At 48.6% G+C, this 16,205-nt stretch overlaps 1 protein-coding gene across 1 annotated transcript in view; it reads right to left on the bottom strand.

Moving 5' to 3' along the window:
• Positions 1-1,837: 1,837 nt before the first annotated feature.
• Positions 1,838-16,205, bottom strand: part of FNDC7 (fibronectin type III domain containing 7) — a 70,062-nt gene continuing 55,694 nt past the window's right edge. Inside the window, exon 14 of the mRNA XM_073582862.1 lies at positions 1,838-3,196. The gene's annotated coding sequence lies outside the window, so the exon portion shown is untranslated. The remainder of the gene's footprint in view (positions 3,197-16,205) is intronic.

Raw genomic sequence — 16,205 nt, 5'->3', positions numbered from 1 at the left:
CAGGGACGGATTCAATGGCATCGGAATCCGGGGTGCTGGCATCGACCAACAGGGTCCAGGAATCAGGCTACGGACATCAGCTCCGGACATCAGGCAGCAGTCATCTAGGTCTGGACCTCTGGCAGCGGTCGGCAGGTTACGGAACCTGACAGGCAAACTAGGATTCAGAGCAGAGCAAAAGAGGCAAAAGGCTTTGTGCAAGAGTAGGAAGGAAAGGGACGTGCGAGAACCAGCGTGCGTACAAGGGAGCATGGAAACCACGACTGAGGCACCGGCAGGTGGTACCGACGGTGGCATAAGCAGGCGGGCACGACTAGAGGCGGCACCGCTGTGGCTCACGCAGCCAGTAACCACTATAGCACTGGACGGGGGCACGGCTGAGGCACACAGGCGAGCATGGCTAGAGGCGGCATGGCTGAAGCACACCAGGCAGGCACAGACGACCAGGCACGTGCACGGAGGCACGGAGCCACAAGGCAGGGCTAGACAAAGATACAGGACACAGACGCGTGCAGACACCACAGCAAAGCCTAGTACGAAAAGTGCAAGAGCGCACGAAGTATCAGAGACAAGGCATAGAGTAGTAGACAGGACCCTGCGCATGCAAAGGACATGCCAGGGGCAATGTACAAGGCAAGGCCTGCGCGTACTGAGGGGCACGCCAGGATCAGAGCACAGAACGGAGGCCTGCACGTGTAGACAGACACGTCAGGGACAGAGTCTAGCAGTGGAGCGTAGGCCGAAGCCCAGAGCCGGGCCAAGGGAGAACCTTGGGACTAGACAGGGTACAGAGCGGAGGCCTGCACGTGTAGGGAGACACGCCAGGGACAGGGTACAGAACGGACATAACAAGAAGACATAGCGAGGACAAACAGAGCACAACACGAGACAAAGCACAAGTCAAGAGACGGAATACGAGCACGGAGCGTGTGCAGAGACGCACGACAGAGCAGAGTGCAAGGGCACAGAATAGAGGGAGCAACCCCACAGACCAAGCAGCCATGCAGAGAAGCAACACAATACTCAGGCCCTGAGCATAGGAAGGGGCGGTCTGATATAGGGCATAGCACCACCACTTCCGGGTCAGGACCAGGGAAGAGCTTCCAGTTCAGTCCTCTAGGATCACAGAGCGCAGTCACATGATCAGGATTCCAGACATGCAGGGATGATTGCAGAATCGGACAGTGCAGGATCCTAGGAAAGGTCACATGATCAGGGTTTCAGACATGCAGAAACGATTGCAGAACCGGACAATGCAGGATCCTAGGAAAGGTCACATGATCAGGGTTTCAGACATGCAGAGACGAATGCAGAACCAGCCTATGCTGGAACATAGGAAGGACACATGATCAGGGATTCTAGACATGACGAGATGATCACAGAAGGCAGAGCAGAAACGCAGGCATCCTGCAGCTCAACAGACATGAGGTGAGTGTGTATACTGCTCTAGGGAACATGCAGGATAGCAGACACGTGATGTGCATGCACACCGCTCCAGGGGTTCTTGAGGCAAAACAGACAAGGCAGACATGGCGGACATGAGAGACATGGTGAGCCTGACAGAGGTTAACTATTTCACTACAGCCTGCATTTGTATATTTATTTCCTATTGCTATGAGGTGCTTGTCAATTTCTTTTTTTCATTTACATTATTTCTGTTTTGCTTCAGCACAGTGAAGCTTTTATCTATACCAACCTTTATAGTGAGCGGATAATAGCTATAGCTGGTGTAATGTGGGAAATCACCCCAGGTGCTTCCTGTACATTGAGCATAGCTAGAATCGTGCCATTGTTTAGAAGTAACAGAGATCAAAAATTATTACTTGTGTGTCCTATATATGAAATGTCAAACTTCCCAGAAATGTCCTTTCCTTTAGAAAACAAATGTAAATGGAGCAATAAAACAAAAGCACCTGAAACAAGATATTCCACATCTCCCCCCTACTAGTTGGTATAATATCTGGTATTTGCCTAAAAATCCCCAATATCGAATACAAGGGCGAAGGAAGGCAACACTAATGTGACATCATGCAACTAGGTTTATTTCTGCAAACTACAAAACATTTCTAAAAATTTCCAATACAGCTTTGAACCAACTCGACAAGACTTTATTTGACTCTTCATGGTTTGCTAAGTGATGAATTAGGTGTAAATGTGCATTAACGGCATATAAAAACAGAGCGTTCCGGTAATAAAATAGTGCGGTCAAGGTCAAATGACACACTTACTTTAGATTAGAATCAATGGCCAAAGCTGCAGTGATCTCCAGGATTAGGGAATGTGTCATCAGGAAATCACCTAATCAGTCAATCAAGTTTTTATGTTACAGTAAATGGTTTTTTTTCTTACATTTTTCAAAAAAAAAAAAATTTTTATGTATCACGATCTATATTGCATATAGAAAGTATACACATCCTTGTTAAAAATGGCAGGTTTTTGTCATGTAAAAAAAATCATACAATTGTTTCAGAACATTTTCCACCTGTCACCTATAATCCGTGCAATTCAAATGAAAAACATAAACTGAAATCTTTTAAATAACCCTTAAACTATGGTAATAGTTTTTGAAGTACCCTATGAATTTAAGTAAACATTCTGTCTTATTGGGTAGACGTTTATCAGCACAGCACATCTAGAATTGGCAATCTTTGCCCACTTTTCCTTGAAACAGCGCTCCAAATCTGTCAGATTGTGAGGGCATCTCCTATGTATCTTTAGGTCAATCCACAGAGTTTTAAGAAGATTTAGGTCTGGGCTTTGGCTCATTAAAATAAAATTCTGACGTCTTTGTTTTTGTAGAATTATCTGACAAAAATTATTAAGATATTATGGGTAATACATTCCCTTAAAGTCCTTCTGCCTCATGGATGAGGATCCAGATGCAGATTTTGCATGGTGTCTATGATGGCTCCAGTTAGGAATATGCAAGCAGATTAAGACTCCTCTGTGACGGTAACTTTATTGATCTGTGTGATCCATGCTATCCAATATTTATAGTGGTCAATACCTTACACTCAATCTGAAACCATCTACAATTACATAACCATGATCAAGGCCAATATAATGTTGCTCCAAACGGTTTTTGAACATGCTGCTGCTGCGCCATCTCTGCACATTTATCCATACTGTTGTATATGTATTTGTTTTCCGTGTCCAGCTTTGTTCATAAGTTCTATAATGGAAATAACATGAAGATCTGGAAAATAAAAGAAAAGAATGTCAGTAACTCCATCACATTGATAGTGTTTATGTAATAAAAACATCAAGAAGGATACACTGTCCTCGCATTATTTTATGCCGCACTACAGCTTTTCCATATTATTCCACTTTTATCTGTTTTAGTGGTACTATTGTCAGTGTTATAAAAATGACACAACCAACCTACACACAATATCAAACATGAGAGACGGTGTGTATATGTCGCAGGACCGAGTCCAGCAGCCATATCATTGATCTGCTGCCGCCAGATGGGAACCAGGTGAACCGCCTATACCTGATCGCCTGGCCTGGCGTAATGTCATTGTCATTGTGTGAGGCACAAGCAAAGTCACACCTGGCTGGTTAATTAAAAGAAAAGCCACTGATACTGGCAGGTAAGGAGCGATTTGCAGAGCTTCTTCCAATGGCCACAGAATACCGATTTGACAGCTGGACTGGGTCCTGCTAATCAATTGTCACCATCTCTGTTAAAGGGAATCTGTCAGCAGGCTTTTGCTGTGCTGTTGCTTACTTGCACTGAAGGTTTTATTACCTTGTGATTATCATTGTCCGGACTACCTCTTGGTCCAACTCCGCCCCTTTCTGTGATAAGCAGCTCACTGTCTATAGCCACTGTATATACTGAGCATGGTGGGGGGCGGGGTTAGCTTTCTCAGCTCTGCTGCAATGCTAAATGTAAAAATTCTGATTGTGTCAGAACAGCTGCACCCAGTAATCTAAGCGATACATCGTTGGATTCAGGGTCTCTTTGCCTTCATCATGCTGTTCTCATATGAGGTAGCAAACACCTACTGACAGAATCCCTTTAAAGACCATTGCCTGAATAAGTTCTGTATATACATTGGGTATGGAAAGTATTCAGACCTCTTTAAATTTTTCACTCTTTGTTTCATTGCATCCATTTGGTAAATTCAAAAAAGTTCTTTTTTTTCTCACTAATGTACACTCTGTACCTCATCTTGACTGAAAAAAAACAGAAATCTAGACATTTTTGCAAATTTATTAAAAAAGAAAAACTGGAATATCACATGGTCATAAGTATTCAGACCCTTTGCTCAGTATAGAGTAGAAGCACGGTGTACAGTGAATGTTGGTGGACAGCCATTTTCAGGTCTCTCCAGAGATGCTCAATTGGGTTTAGGTCAGGGCTCTTGCTGGGCCAGTCAAGAATGGTCACAGAGTTGTTCTGAAGCCACTCCTTTGTTATTTTAGCTATGTGCTTAGGGTCATTGTCTTGTTGGAAGGTGAACCTTCGGCCAAGGCTAAGGTCCAGAGCACTCTAGAAGAGGATTTAATCCAGGATATCTCTGTACTTGGCCGCATTCATGTTTCCTTCAAATGCATCCAGTCATCCTGTCCCTGCAGCTGAAAAACACCCCTATAGTACGGTGCCACCACCATGTTTCACTGTTGGGATTGTATTGGGCAGGTGATGAGCAGTGCCTGGTTTTCTCCACAAATACCGCTTAGAATTATCACCAAAAAGTTCTATTTGTTGACTTTGTGGAACTTTCTCCCATCTCATATTGCATCTGTGGAGCTCAGCCACAATGATCTTGGGGTTCTTTACCTCTCTCACCAAGGCTCTTTGTTAGGGCTGGTGGAATGCACCAAATATTAAAAGATGGTAATAAGGTGCGTTCGCAGCCCGGGGTCCACTGTGCAGGGGTGGTAAACTGCTGCTCAGTAATGGCGGACACTATATGGCAGTATAATTGAAAAACACACGTGGGTTATCGTCACCCAGTGTGTACAGGGGCGGACTCCGTTGCTTCACAGAGTCGCACTACCGCAGAACATAAATGCCAGAGCCTGTTTAAAGCTCACAGAGCTCGGCAAGGGAGCGCACAGAATGCGGTCACAGAACTCTGCCACAAGGACACAGGGTCAGAGTCCCTCTATACCTTCTGGGCGCGTGGCGTCGCACCTGTGGACACCACTATAGACGCTGACTATGGTGGAGTGTCGAGCATGTGCACCGTGGCGTACAGAGCCAGTGGTGGACACTGATGCCAGTCTCAGACACTGCCTCTATCTACACCTAAGCCTGGTTGCTTAACAGGCTAGGCTGCACAACATATGCGTACCAAGGGTAGGGGTTTCTTAATGAGTCATTAACCAGAGACATTCATACATGCATACAACACTCACTCCTCATAGTCTGGTAATGCAGTCTATACTAGCGCATGGCCGAGCGGCCATGCGAACCTTTTATAGCAGCGTCCTTCCGGGACCTTCCTGACCTTTCTGATGGTCCAATCCGAGCTGGAGAAGGACCTGAGCATGTGACCTCCGATCTCCAATGAGAGATCGTCCCACGGGCATGCTCAGTGGACCGAAAGGAGGACTTAGTCCCTGGAGTAGCTCGCTGCTGACCAGCATGCGTTGCTATAGCTGGACCAGAGGTGGCAGCAGCCACCAAACCTACAGAGCAGGTCTGAGCAGAGCGCCGGGATCGACGAGTCTGCTGAGCAGCCTCCTCTGCGGCCGGAGAGGAATGGGAGACTGCCGAATGCAAGGCTCGGGATTCCTGCTGTGCAGCGACAAGAACCCGACGCTTAACATTACCCCCCCTCCTAGGGCCCCCTCCTCTCTGAGCCTCGCTACGCTCAAATGCCACAATGAGTAGTGGAGTGCGGATGTTCTCCACTGGCTCCCAGGTCCGAGCCTCTGGACCATGACCCTTCCAGTCCACCAAATAACATTTTTTACCACGCACCACCCTGCATCCCACAATGGCATTAACCTCAAACTCGTCCGAGGACAGGTCAGATGTCTCGGCAGATGACTCGGAGAATCGGGAGGACAGGCTTAAGGAGGGACACGTGGAAGGTGTCAGAGCTAGCCAAATGTAGTGGAAGGGCCAGACGGTAGGCCACAGGGTTGATCTGCTCAAGGAACTTGAAGGGGCCAATGTAGCAAGGTGCGAATTTTGTGGACTCGACTCGCAGCCTGATGTTACGGGCGGAGAGCCATACCAAGTCACCAGAAGCAAAGGTTGGAGCGGGGTGCCGGTGCGTGTCGGCGAAGGCCCTCATTCTCGCCTTGGAGGCCCAGATAGCATCCTGAGTGCGATCCCAAATGTCACGTGCCTCCACCGCCCAGTCTGCCACCCTGGAATCGGTGGACGACACGGGCATGGGCACAGGGACGCGCGGATCCTGGCTGTAATTTGGAGGAATGGGGTCTGGCCGGTGGAGCCGGCCACAGCGTTGTTCAAAGCTAACTCCGCCCACAGCAGCAAACATGCCCAGTTATCCTGCCTGGCCAAGACAAAATGTCGTAGATATGTGACCAGGGTCTGGTTAGCTCTCTCTACCGACCCGTTCATCTCGGGATGATAGGCCAAGGAGAGATTTAGCTCAATGCTGAGCAGGCTACAGAGCTCTCTCCAAAACTGAGACGCAAACTGGGAACCCCAGTCGCTGACAATATTGTCCGGCATGCCGTGCAGGCAGAAAACGTGCTTAAAGAACAATGCTGCCAGGCCCCGTGCAGAAGGTAACCGGGAGAGAGGTACCAGTTGCACCATCTTGGAGAAATGGTCAGTGACAACCCAAATGACCGTGCTGCCACTGGACTTGGGTAGCCCCACCACAAAGTCCATACCGACCATCTCCCAGGGCTTGTCAGCTACCGGGGGGGGGGTAAAGTAGCCCAGCGGGCCACTGCCGAGAGGACCTATTCTGGGCGCAAGAGACACACGCCTGAATATAGTCCCTGACGTCACGGGCCATATGTGGCCACCAGTACGTCCTCCCCTGAAGCTCAGACATCCGTTTTGTCCCGAAATGTCCACCCAACCTGGACGAATGAGCCCAAGAGAGGACCTCCGGTCGCAGACGGGCAGGGACAAATGTCTTGCCAGGAGGTACTGACTCAAGGGCAACCGGAGTCACAGTCCTCAGGCTCTCGGATGGGACGATCAGCCGAAGCTCCTCCTCCTCTGATGACACCACGGAGCGGGAGAGAGCATCGGCCCGGACGTTCTTCTCCCTGGAGAGAAAATGGAGGGTGAAGTGGAACCGGGAGAAGAACAAGGACCATCTGGCCTGGCGAGAATTTAGCCGCTGGGCTGTTTGCAAATACACCAAGTTCTTGTGGTCGGTGAACACCTGGAAAGGGTGGCGAGCCCTCTCCAGGAGGTGTCTCCACTCCAAGAAGGCCAACTTCATCACTAGCAACTCCCTGTCCCCGATGGAATAATTCCTCTCCGCCGGTGAGAAGGTCTTGGAGAAAAAGAAGCATGGGTGCTTCCGACCTTGCGTGTCCCTCTGAAACAGGACCGCTCCAACACCGACGGAAGAGGCATCCACTTCCAGAATGAAGGGTTTGTCTACATCGGGGCGATGTAGAATGGGAGTGCTAGTGAAATGGGACTTAATGGAGGAGAAGGCCTTGGAGACAGGTTCCGACCACAACTTGGAATTTGCACCCTTCTTGGTGAGGTCCACCAAGGGGGGCTACCAACGTCGAAAAGTGGGGGATGAATTGGCAGTAATAATTTACGAACCCCATAAAGCGCTGCACCGCTTTGAGAGAATGGGGCTCCTGCCAATCCATCACTGCCTGTAGCTTGGCAGGATCCATGGCCAATCCCTGGGCGGAAATGATATAGCCCAGGAAAGGCAAGGACTCCTGCTCAAACACACACTTCTCCAACTTGGCGTAGAGGGAGTTTGCCAGTAGGAGGTTGAAAACTTTGCAAACATCTCTCCGGTGAGAGTCAATATCTGGAGAGTAGATGAGGATATCATCCAGATAGACTATAACTGAGGTGGTGAGCATACCCCGGAAGATGTCGTTTACAAAGCCTTGGAAGACAGCTGGAGCGTTACAGAGCCCAAAGGGCATCACCAGGTATTCATAGTGCCCATCCCTGGTGTTAAAAGCTGTCTTCCATTCATCCCCCTCACGGATGCAAATCAGGTTGTAAACCCCCCGCAGATCAAGCTTAGTTGACACTCTCGCTCCCCGTAGCCTATCGAACAGTTCCAATATCAGGAGCAGATGATACTTATTCATAACGGTGATGGCGTTAAGACCCCTGTAATCGATGCAGGGACGTAATTCTCCATTCTTCTTCTGGATGAAGAAGAATCCCGCCCCGCTGGTGACACCGATTTCCTAATGAATCTTCTTGCCAGATTCTCCCTGATATACTGAGACATGGCCTCTGTCTCCGGGAGAGATAGGGGATAGACTCGACCCCGGGGAGGCTCAGCAGCAGGCAAGAGGTCAATAGGACAATCGTAGGGGCGGTGAGACGGAAGGGTTTCCGCCGCCTTCTTGGAGAATACGTCTGCATACTGTCGATAGCATTTGGGGAGAGAGGAAAGATCTGCGGGGACTTCAGTGGAGGCAACCTGAACGCACTCCCTCTGACATCTACCCTCACAGGATTTACTCCACCCAAGAATTCTCCCTGAGGACAACTCTATATGGTGAGAGTGATGACGCAACCAGGAGACCCCTAAGAGGACCTGGTCGATACCCTCGGGCATGACAAGGAGAGATAGGGTCTCCTGATGGGGAGGAGACAGCAAGAGTATCAGCGGGGTGGTCTGGAAGGTGATCTGAGAGGGTAGTGTCGCTCCATTCACCACTCTGATGGTGACTGGCTGAGGTAGTACAACCAGAGGAATAGCGTGCCGTTGGGCGAAGGCAGACTACATGAAATTTCCCTCCGCCCCGGAACCCACACAAACCTCCACCGTCAGAGTGGAAGAGCCAAACTCAAGCGTGCTGTAAGGACTGGGACTGTGTACCTGTTATATCTGCTCTTGCCCTTAGTTCGGTTGGATTCTACCCTTAATCAAAATGGAGATGCTGGCTTCACGGGGGCCATCTTGTTTCCTGTCTGATACTCCTTGTTTTCCTGTCTGCTGTATATATAAGGGAACTCTGCACACTATGCCTTGCTTGTGTATCTTGTTCTTTACTTGCTGCCAAGCTGGAAGGACTAGCAACCTGCTTGCCTCTTCTACTCTTCGGGATACCCCGCTTGTTTCTGGAACTACGTACCACGGAAGGACTCTGCTGCTATACCTGCTCTGCACCCACCTCTGCTACGGTCTGCCCTCCCTTAGGAGCCGGCCCGGGCTCTGGGTCCTGGATTCCGCATTGCTGGACTGGTATTCGCACCCTCGGTCTGTGCTACTACTTGTGCATACTACTGAGACTGTCTTATTGCCTGCTTTGCATCTGTCAGCTGAAGTGCATATTTCTTCAATAGATATATACATCTTGAACTGTGATATACCATGTTTTGTCTTCATTTCTGACCCACGTCATCGGGCTTCATAGAACTCTAGTATAAACTTATAACACGTGCCCTCAAAGGACAGCTTGGAGGAAAACGTTGCAGTATCTAGTAGGCCTCCTCCAACAGCCACTAGATGCGAGCATTTTCCTGGCCGCTGTGGGCACCTGTTGACAGGGTGACCAGACTGCCGGCAAATGCGACAGATCACAGGTGCTCGCGCGGACCGGGACCTGGATCCCACGCAAGAATTCCCCATGGCCTCTTGGGGATCGGACGCCCGATCGTGAGGTTCCGGAGGTTTAGTAAAACTAGGTGCCAAGCTAAACATCTGCCTACACTGGGACCGCTCCAACCTTCGCTCCGAAAAACGAAAGTCTATGCAGGTGGAGATGATGATAAGCTCCTCCAGTGTGGCGGGAATCTCCCTGGTGGCCAGGGCGTCCTTTACATGGCCAGCCAGACCTCTCCAGAACCCTGGAATGAGGGTCTTATCTGACCACTCCAGTTCTGAAGCCAGCGTCCAGAACTGGATGGCATAATGGCTGACCAGAGACGAGCCCTGCGATAATGCCAACAGCTGGAGCACGGTATCATGGGTGACTCGTGGTCCCAAAAAGACCTGCTTCAGAGTGCCCAAGAACCGTGATTCACTCTGCACCACATGATCACCACGTTCCCACAGCGGTGTGGCCCACTCCAGAACCCTGCCCGACAAGAGGGAAATAACAAATCCCACTTTAGCCCGCTCGGAGGGGAATCGTGCAGCTAGCAGCTCCAGCTGTATGGTACACTGGCTCATGACACCCCTACAAGAAGCACTATCGCCCAAGAACTTTTTGGGCAATGGGAGGCGGAACAAAGTCGGGGCAGGGATGGCAGGGGACACACGGGAGACAGCCTCTGTGGCTGCCTGAACAGCGACTGCGGTAAAATCCACAGCTGAGGCTGAGCGCTCAAGAGCCGCCAGCCTACCCTCCAGCTGCTGGATGTACCTCTGCAGTCGTTCTTCGTCCGCCATTACTAGCTAGACCCTGGCGCTAGTATAATGCTAGGGCTGGTGGAACCAAATATTAAAAGATGGTAATAAGGTGCTTTCGCAGCCCGGGGTCCACCGTGCAGGGGTGGTAAACTGCTGCTCAGTAATGGCGGAGGCTATATGGTGGTATAATAGAAAAACACACGCGGGTTAGCGTCACCCGGTGTGTACAGGGGCGGACTCTGTTGCTTCACAGAGCCGCACTACCGCAGAACATAAATGCCGGAGCCTGTTTAAAGCTCACAGAGCTCAGTAAGGGAGTGCACAGAATGCGGTCACAGAATCTCTGCCCCAAGGACACGGGGTCAGAGTCCCTCTAGACCTTCTAGGCGCGTGGCATCGCACCTGCGGACGCCACTATAGACGCTGACTATGGTGGAGTGTCGAGCACGTGCACCGTGGCTTGCAGAGCCAGTGGTGGACACTGATGCCAGTCTCATACTCTGCCTCTATCTACACTTTAGCCTGGGCGCTTAACAGGCTAGGCTGCACAACACATACGTACCAAGGGTAGGGGTTTCTTAATGAGTCATTCACCAGAGACATTCATACATGCCTACAACACTCACTCCTCATAGTCTGGTAATGCAGTCTATACTAGCGAATGGCCGAGCGGCCATGCAAACCTTTTATAGCAGCGTCCTTCCGGGACCTTCCTGACCTTTCTGATGGTCCAATCCGAGCTGGAGAAGGACCTGAGCATGTGACCTCCGATCTCCAATGAGAGATCGTCCCACGGGCATGCTCAGTGGACCGAAAGGAGGACTTAGTCGCTGGACTAGCTCGCTGCTGACCAGCATTCATTGCTATAGCGGGACCAAAGGTGGCAGCAGCAACCAAACCCACAGAGCTGGTCTGAGCAGAGCGCTGGGATCTAGAAGTATGCTGAGCAGCCTCCTCTGCGGCCGGAGAGGAATGGGAGACTGCCGAATGCAAGGCTCGGGATTCCTGCTGTGCAGTGACAAGAACCCAACGCCTAACACTCTTCTAACACGATTGCTCAGTTTGACTGGATGGCCAGGTCTAGGAAGACTTCTGGTGGTCCCAAACTTCTTCCATTTAAGGATTATTGAGGCCACTGTGCTCATAGGAACCTTGAGTACTGCAGAAATTCTTTTGTTACCTTGGCCAGATCTGTGCCTTGCCACAATTCTGTCTCTGAGCTCCTTGGCCAATTCCTTTGACCTCATGATTCTCATTTGGTCTGATATGTACTGTGAGCTGTGAGGTCTTATATAGACAGGTGTGTGCCGTTAAATATCAAGTCCTATCAGTTTAATTAAATATAGCTGGACTCCAATGAAGGAGTAGAACAATCTCAAGGAGGATCACAAGGAAATGAACAGCATGTGACTTAAATATGAGTGTCTGAGCAAAGGGTCTGAATATTTACGACCATGTGATATTTAAGTTTTTATTTAATAAATTTGCAAAAATTTCTACATTTCTGTTTTTTTCAGTCAAAATGGGATGCAGAGTGCACATTAATGAGAAAAATTAACTTTTTTGAATTTAACAAATGGCTGCAATGAAACAAAGAGTGTAAAATTTAAAGGGGTCTGAATACTTTCCATACCCACTGTACAATAATTTATGTAAGTAATAGTTAAGTATTGGTATGTTTAGGAAAGCACAAAGAAGAGTCAAGCCCATCACTGAAGAAGAACAGAGCCAGCATTGACAACAAGAACAAACCGGGGAAGATATCAGGGCTCATCGGGCATTGTCAGCTGAATACTATGACCCCGATTCATCAAGGTGTTTATGCAAGGGATCTTCCATAAAGTCCTCAGCTCTTTCTATTAAATATTTTCCCTGAATCCATATCCAAGAGATCCATTAGATTGCTTTTACATATGTTAACAGCAGCACCCTTGATTGCCTACCATTGAAAGCAAACCTCTCCACCTTCCGAAGGTAGATCTATGTTCTCGTATCAAGGATATCAGGAACTTTGAATACCGGGCACTTGGCGGGCAGCCCTTAATGACAATACTGTAGAGAGATTTAACCTTGTTTGGTCTCCTTGGGATTCCTTTTGGGCCATTTTAAATATATGACCTCTATGAGATGGCTATAACTAGGTCATACAGCTAAAAGAGAAAAAGCGCAATAGGGTCTTACCCGAGTAGAGATTGATATAAATCAGATCATTAAACTCACCTTATGCAGGGGAGATTCAGACATATAGGAACAGAAAGTCAGGCTGCTGCACATCCAAATGGCCACTCCGTGACCACGAATCATCAGATTACAAAGGAGAAGGTTTATGGATTGAACGTGCGCTGCTTGACAGATCACTCCTTCCAGATTGTGTTTAATAGTACTTTAATTTCCCAACGCGTTTCGAAGTTTACACTTCTTCCTCAGGGGATGACATGTACAGGTTTTTTACCTGCGGAAAAGCTGCAGGTTTTTTTCCGCAGCATGTCGTTTCTGCGGATTCTACTGCGGTTTCACACCTTTAACATGCTGCTGCTCTTTCATACGGGGGACTACACTTCTCTCATACCCCAAGATCAGACAATAGAGCAGGTGGAGGCGTTGATCTGCTCCTATCATCAAAATGTACCTTTCAGGTTATCCCTCAAGTACCCTCACTTGTCTTTCCTTCTTTTGAGGTCCATGCCGTCAGACTCTACACCCCCTTCTCCATGCGAGTGGCGGTGGTATATCGTCCTCCCGGCCCCTCCCATCAGTTCCTGGATCATTTTGCCACTTGGCTTCCACATTTTCTCTCCTGTGACATCCCTACCCTCATCATGGGCGATTTCTCCATCCCCATTGCTCTTCCACTCTCCCCATCTGCTACTCACCTTTTATCTCTAACCTCCTTGTTTGGCCTTTTGCAGCTTACTAATTCTCCAAGGCATGAAGACGGGAACTCCCTCGACTTGGTCTTCTCTCAGCTTTGTGCAGTGGATGATTTTGCTAACTCCCCTCTCCCGCTCTCTGACCACAACCTTCTTTCATTCTCTATCAAGAACTGCCAGGCTGCTCAGGTCACCCCCACTGCCCATATTTATAGAAACATACAGGCCATTAACACCCAGAAACTTATGAAGAACTTGCACACTTCATTGGCCCCTATCTCCTCCCTTTCATGTCTTGATTCTGTATTGAAGCATTACAATGAAACACTTCAAAGTGCCCTGGATGAATTTGCTCCTCCTATACATAGAACACCACAACACAGACGGCGACAACCCTGGCACACCCTCCAAACACGTTTCCTGCAGCGGTGCTCCAGGTGCGCCGAACGTCTGTGGAGAAAAGCCAACCTACCCGAAGATTTCATCCATTATAAGTTTATGCTTCGAACATACAACACTGCCCTTCACCTCTCAAAAAAACCTATTTCAACACCCTCATCACCTCACTGTCCAATAACCCGAAACGTCTCTTTGACACTTTTCATTCTCAATTCAACCCAAGAGTGCGGGCCCCTACCATGGAGCTTCGAGCTGATGATCTGGCCAATTACTTCAAAGAAAAAATTGACCAGATCCGACAGGAAATTATCTTCCAATCACCTCATACCATGCACTGTCCTCCCTCCCCCACTGCATCTAGCTCACGCTCTGACTTTGAACCAGTCACAGAAGAAGTAAGCAGGCTCCTTGCATCTTCTCGCCCAACCACTTGCACCAGTGACCCATTTCCGTCACATCTACTCCAGACCCTTTCCCCTGCTGTCACCCCTCACCTAACTAAAATATTTAACCTCTCTCTCTCTTCTGGTATCTTTCCCTCCTCATTTAAGCATGTCATCATACATCCACTACTTAAAAAAACATCCCTCGACCAAAACTGTGCCGCTAACTATAGACCTGTTTCTAATCTTCCCTTCATCTCTAAACTCCTGGAACGCCTGGTCCACTCCCGTCTTATCCGCTATCTCTCAGAAAACTCTCTTCACTACCCTCTCCAATCCGGTTTCCGCTCTTTACATTCTACTGAAACTGCCCTCACTAAAGTCTCTAATGATCTACTAACAGCTAAATCAAATGGTCATTACTCCATGCTAATTCTCTTGGATCTCTCTGCAGCATTCGACACTGTGGATCATCAGCTCCTCCTCACTATGCTCCGTTCTATTGGCCTCAAGGACAACGTTCTCTCCTGGTTCTCCTCCTATCTCTCTGACCGCTCCTTTACTGTATCTTTTGCTGGCTCCTCCTCCTCTCACCTTTCCCTTACTGTTGGGGTTCCTCAAGGATCAGTCCTAGGCCCCCTCCTCTTCTCTTTGTACACTGCCCCTATTGGTCAAACAATCAGTAGATTTGGTTTCCAGTACCATCTCTATGCTGACGACACCCAATTATACGCTTCCTCTCCTGACATCACTTCAGCCTTTCTAGAAAACACCGGCAATTGTCTAAACGCTGTGTCTAACATCATGTCCTCACTATATCTGAAACTGAACCTGTCAAAGACTGAACTCCTTGTGTTTCCTCCCGCTACTAATGTACCTATACCCGACATTGCCATTTCCGTGTGTGGTTCTACTATTACTCCCCGGCAACATGCCCGCTGTCTTGGGGTCATACTTGACTCTGAGCTTTCCTTTGTCCCCCACATCCGATCACTGGCTCGCTCTTGTTATCTGCACCTCAATAACATTTCTAGAATTCGACCTTTTTTTACTTTTGACTCTGCAAAAACTCTTACTGTTTCTCTTATTCATTCTCGTCTCGACTATTGTAACTCCCTTCTAATCGGTCTCCCTCTTACCAAACTCTCCCCCCTCCAATCTGACTTGAATGCAGCTGCCAGGATCATATTCCTCGCCAATCGTTACACCGATGCCTCTACCTTGTGCCAGTCATTACACTGGCTATCCATCCACTCCAGAATCCAGTACAACCTTATTACCCTCACCCACAAAGCCCTCCATGGCTCAGCACCACCCTACATCACCTCCCTTGTTTCAGTATACCATCCTACCCGCGCCCTCCGTTCTGCTGATGACCTGAGGTTAGCATCCTCAATAATCAGAACCTCCCACTCCCGTCTTCAAGACTATACACGTGCTGCGCCAATTCTTTGGAATACACTTCTCAGGTCAAAACGATTAGTCCCCAATCCCCACAATTTTAAGCGTGCCCTGAAAACGCATTTATTCAGACTGGCCTATCGCCTCAACATATTAACCTAATCTATCCCTGTGTGGCACAGCCAAAAGTCTTTTTACCATAACCAGGTTCCCCGCATCATGTTCCCACATGCTTTATGCATCCATTAGCCCTCTGCATCCGTACTGTTACACACTTATTATGGCTGGTCCATACAATCAGGGCAACTGTTACCACCCACCTTTCGTGTCTCCCCTTTTTCCTCATAGATTGTAAGCTTGCAAGCAGGGCCCTCATTCCTCTTGGTATCTGTTATGATCTATGTGATTATTGTTATGCTGTAATGTATATTGTCTGTACAAGTCCCCTCTGAAATGTAAAGTGCTGCGGAATATGTCAGTGCTATAGAAATAAAATTTATTATTATTATTATTAGATAAGCCCCCTATGGAACCTGAAAGAGAAGAAAAACAAGTTTGATTATACTCACCCAGGGGTGGTCCGGTGCGGTCCGGGTCCGATGGGTTTCGCAGGTCCGGGTCCGGCGCCTCCCATCTTCATGCGATGACGTCCTCTTCCTTGCTTCGTGCCGCGCTCCTGCGCAGGCGTA

Source organism: Dendrobates tinctorius, unplaced genomic scaffold, assembly GCF_039654945.1.
Source record: "Dendrobates tinctorius isolate UK_male_01 unplaced genomic scaffold, ASM3965494v1 ptg000074l, whole genome shotgun sequence".
In the NCBI taxonomy this organism is placed as follows: domain Eukaryota; kingdom Metazoa; phylum Chordata; class Amphibia; order Anura; family Dendrobatidae; genus Dendrobates; species Dendrobates tinctorius.
Note: the sequence above shows the minus strand (reverse complement) of the source record. Positions and strands in the feature narration are given on the sequence as shown.